The sequence below is a fragment of the Pinus tabuliformis genome, chromosome 8 (genome assembly GCF_031772625.1).
Source record: "Pinus tabuliformis cultivar Carrire ecotype Pingquan chromosome 8, CPIR1, whole genome shotgun sequence".
NCBI lineage: Eukaryota > Viridiplantae > Streptophyta > Pinopsida > Pinales > Pinaceae > Pinus > Pinus tabuliformis.
The window spans coordinates 407353200-407358599 of NC_142294.1; positions in this window are offsets into that span (position 1 = coordinate 407353200).

Below are 5400 nucleotides of genomic sequence, written 5' to 3' on the forward strand. Positions count from 1 at the left end.
GCTGATAAATTACATTCACAGTGGTTATTTACTGGGGTAGGTTCATTTTTTAGATAAAAATGAGCTTAAACTCTGGAGGAAACATTGCTCACTGCTTATATTTATTTTTTAACGAGCATGAAGACCGCGTTAAAACTGCTCGGATCTTGCTTTGATTTTTTAACGAGCATGAAATTTATGCTAAAACTGCTCGATTTACCCAGTCTTTTGATAAGAGTGTCTCATCAAGATTCTATTTTTTATGGAGCTTCATCTCACTAAGCTTTGCTCCCCATCCTTTTTTTATACAAGCTAGAAACGGCTAACCCAAAAAACAGGTAAATAACCGCTCTTTGCTTGCACTCCAAAAGGTTTGCATGCCCCCAGGTATAAAACAGAGTTTCAAGGTTACCTCTACTTTTCTGCCATCGAAACTTTCGTTTCACCGGGAGAGGTACCTCTTTCAGGTTACCCAAAGATTGTCTCGTTAATCTTTCAAACAAAACACTTCCTCAGAAATGTCTACCGAAATAGACAAGGGTGAATGACTGGTGCCAAACACGTAACTTTGACAAAAGAATCTTATTCTATAACAACCCCTCTTCCAACCACGGACGGGGTACGGACTAGTCATATTCTCCCGCGGAAACCTATCTTATACCCAAAGTTTCCCTGCCGAAGCAGGCCAGGATGCATGCCCCCTGGGTTCCGGTCATATCCTCCCGGATTACTCGCGCTCATCAGGAGGACGGACCGTGGGTTGAGACACTTCTTGCATGAATAGACCATTTAGGGATGGCACATGACTATTTGCGATGTGTGATTTGGGAAACGAAAGTTGGTCCACGAGCTTGACCATTCTTCCTTCATGCGGAAAACACATTACTCTAAAGAGTGAGGAGACTACAGCTCCCATGCAATATATATAGTCTCGTCCAAGGAGTAGGTTATAATCCAAGGGTCCTTGAACGACCATCACGTTCATATGAACGGTCTTCCCTTTCAATGTTATGGGCACATTGGGGAGGATCCCTAAAGGTTGACTGGTTCCTTTATCAAAACCTGATAGATTTCTCATCTCAGGTAAAAGCGCTGGCGAACCAAGCGCTTTCCAAGAAATAGAGGAAAGGATACTCACAGATGCCCCCTCATCAATGATAGTGCCAGCCATTACCATTCTGTATATTTGACAAATAATTCTGAATGGCACACTGGCTGGCAACCGGGGTCTGCCTAGTTGGTTCCAATCAAAGGACACAACCAGGTTGCTTGGTGGTGGGACCGAATATACGGCCGGATAGCGCTCTGATGAACTTCCTTCCCGCGACAAAGGAATGGTGGCATTGCCCCCTTGATCATCAGAGTCAGTGCTGATGAAGAGAACTTGGACGGTGTCGTCTGTATTCTCCTCTGTGATGGTGTCATTCGAAGATGGAGCCTCTGAAGGCAAAATCGGGTCAACTGCCGTATCAACCTTTTGACTTTCATCAGGCATGGATCCAGACGGTTCTTCTTCAATGACAGGTGCTTCGGCTGACCATCTAATTGGCTCAACCGGATTCTCAACTAGTGAGGGACTTGGCAGGAGTCTTTGATATCCAGGAGGAAGATTTGCTCGTAAAATCGGGCGATCTTCCAGGACTCTTTTTGCCTCGTCTAAGAAGGGACAACGGTGGATGGCGTGATCGCCTTCACACAGTCTGCAGGAAATTTAACTTTCCCATTCTGTCCTGGAGCTTCACTCCCACTAGTTGACGGTGAGCAGTCGACATGGCTATCAGAGGTCGATGCTCCCGAATTGTGCAAACGGGGGGACCAGTCTCTTAGTATCCATGGGATACAGGGACAATCTCTATGGAAGTGGTCTCCCCTGCATATGACGCATGGCGATTTAGGCCTTACGAGTGCGGTGTGTGGATTTTTGTTAGATGACATTTGTTTGCCCCCAGTCGCTTTAGGCTCCTTCTTCTTCTTTTCTTTCTTCTTCTTCTCCTTCTTCTCCTTAGGAACCCGATTTTTTGATCGACCAGTTCCGTCAAGCAAAGAGGAAGGAGGGGAGGAAGATGAAGTGGAAGGCTGGGAGGAAACTCTTGTCTGATCTAACTGTTGACTCGACTGTTCAGGAGTGGTGGTATTCTGAACGACATTGGTCGAAAAGAGCCAAACTGGTAGGCCAATTGTCAGTCCTGGAAGCGACAATGTGGCCATGTGGGGCGCACCAACATCTCCCCAAGAGGAGAAGGGACTAGGATTTCCACCCAAGGGAGCTCCTTGGTTGGTGTGCTCCATCTTTTCAACCTAAAGATCAACACAGGATTAAAGGGTGATTGTTCCGTTTAAAATAAATTGTTAACGACGCTTTTAGACACAACTTGCTTTTTCAGTTTTAAAGAGTCGAGAAAAAGCTAAAGATGACTCTAGTCTCCTTCGATGTTTTAATGAGCCCGAAGTGACAAATGCTCGGATGGACTTTTTCTGTTATAGAGTCTGAAAAAGGCCAAAAGAAACTACTCTGGAGATCTAGGCAGAGGGTGTGCCAAACTTTTCGCAAAACCACAGAATACGTTTTACGGTACGGGTGGTCGATCTTCGTGAATGTTGTGTTCACTGCATTGCGATCAATAGGGCGGCCGACATGGCTTCCTAAGGATAAAAGATATATGCCTATAGGGGTCTCCCAATATATACGCGACGGTACGTGGGAGCACAATCCGTATTAGCGCCACCGACTCTCAGGAGGAATCACCCACCTTCTTCGAGATCGACAGTCACTATGTTTAACGACGCCGGAACACGTCTCTAGCCTAGACCTCTATGTTGTGCGTTATGTTACAAAGCGTTGTTAGATTCATTCAGTTTATTTTAGGTTGATCTTTTTAAAGTTCACCTTTCAAGGTTCACCACGAGATGTATGATACAAATTCCTAAATGCAGTCTAAGATGATAAGCAAGCTTTATTATCTTTCAACTTTGAAAATCCTAGCTACTAAGGGAAAAGAGAGCGACTATCTTTTCTCAAAGAGCAATCAGCACACTCTAATGCACTTTCCCTAAATCCAACATGCAAACTTATCAAATGCAAAATGCATAATGCAAGTGTTTGTTTTCAACTTTCTTAGTATAAATGCCTACAAAGAAAGCTTTTTGCACAAATTTGAATTCGCTTTTACAATGATAAAAAATAAACAAGTTCACTTTCTTCGAAATCAACAAGGGTAGAAGAGATTACAATCACTTTGCGATTTTCGAAATAGAGACTTGTTTTGATACTTTGAAAGAGACAAATTCAAACCAATAAGCAAAAGTAAAACTATAATCAATCTGAACAGACAGCCAATGAACTCTCTTCTAAGATCACTCTCAATCAGATCTGAATCAAAGGCTACAGAAAGACTACTTTACTCATGCAAAAGAAGACTGTAAATGACGCCACAAACACATAAAAACATTCACAATCTTTTTGTACAAAAAATGGGGCGAAATTCAGGCAAAGAAAAGGGTTATCAGACTAGTACCTACTTGGTTAAAGGCTGCAAAAACAGAGATCAAAACAGGGCAAAAAAGGACAAAGAACCCCAGCTACACAAGGCCACACTGGTTCAGCGCAGGTCCAACACTGTCAGTTTGACATTCAGCGCAGGTATCGCCTTCGGGACCTGCGTTGAAATGCAGACTGCCTTCACAGTGCCTGCGCTGAAGAGAGAAACTCTCGTTTCCTTTGGTTTCTGGGTCACAAAATGCTCAAAAATAAATTGTTTCAGGCCAAATCAGAAACACAAGCAAGGTATAAATAGAGGGATGCTTTGATAGGGTACTAAATACTATCACAAGGATCAATCAAATCATTTGTGGATCTAGTTTAGATCATAGACAAGTCCAACATACTGGATCAAAGCAGCAACTTTTACTTTGCATCCGGGAAAGATGCAGTTCAATAGTAGCTGTCAAGTCTATGAAGTAAACAAATGACGGAAACACAAATGAAATGAATAAACAAGTTCTTCCCCAGCGAAGTCGCCAATTTGTTGTGGGGAAAAATGCCTATTTAGGACGATCCTATCCACCTAAGGTGTGACAGCGCCTTAGCAACAAACGAATACAGCTATCATGATTACTTCCTTTATGAAATATGAAAGAGAGGAGATCGGCAGACTTACCGTTGTCTTCCGGTTGTCCCTCGAACTAGAACCTCTTCTCTTTGTGTGTCCATAGCTACTTGCCTCCTCGTTTGATCAAGAGAACAACTACTTGAATCCCACGAGATCACAAGAGAACAGCTACCTGTGACAAGAGAACAGCTACTTGCAACAAGAGAAGAACACAATACAAAGGCAAATACACATATTCATAAATGATTCAGGATTAGAAGTAAATCAAATATACTAATGCAAACATACAAAATACACCAGCATATAGGAAAGAATCAAGATAGCTTTATTGAAAGTAACAGGGTTCAGGAAGAGATACAACCCATAGGGCTCCAATCCAGCATCTCCTTCCCAGCAGAATGGAATTCCTTCTTCAGCTCCTTTCAAAGCATAACACACCTAATGTTTCTAGCCACAAACCAACAACAATTCTTTGCAAATACCAAATTCCAGCCTCCCCTTGACCTCCTGGAGAGAGATCTATATATAGGGATATTGGAGAGAGGATGAGTCAGCTTGAGACTAGTCTGAGACTGACTAGTGTCCTCTCCCACTTCAGTTCTTGAGTCCACTTGGAGGTTCTTGCTTCCACTTGGAGATTTGGAACCTCTTACTCATCACCAGTCGAATTCCCTGATCCAAGTGTCATTTTGGAAGCTTCCTGGGCATTGACACCTTGAGGAATGACTCTGCCACTTGTCCAAACTCACTCAGCGCAGGTAGCCTTCTTTGCAGTTGACATTCAACGCAGGTAGACAGTGGAGCAGTTGACATTCAGCGCAGATGCTCAGTGGAGCAGTTGACATGATCCAGAATTGTCTTGTTTTGAGTGTTTTCAGGTGGAGAACTTTTGTGAATTGTTGTGGTTACTTGGCCCTGTTCTTCTAGGGGTAGGAACAACATGCTTAGGGACTTTGGATCCCTTGATTATTGACATTTCATGCTCAGTGATGCAAGGCACAAAAATGTCTATAACACAATGGCCTCAAGTTATTCATATATCATGTTATTTTGAAGGCTCGAGCATTTGATGCTAAATATTTGGCCGAATGGAGAAAGTGTGTGGACAAACTAAGAAGCATTATCTTGGAAGGAGTTTGATATCACATTATGTTGAGTCTCAACGTTAAGGACACTCCACATGTAATGTGGAAGGCATTGACGGACCTGTTTCAAAATAGCAGTGACCATAGGAAGTTGGCACTGAAGGAAAAACCCAGAAAGATGAAGATGTATAAGGGTGACTCAATTTCAAAGTACTTGTCCAAGTTCA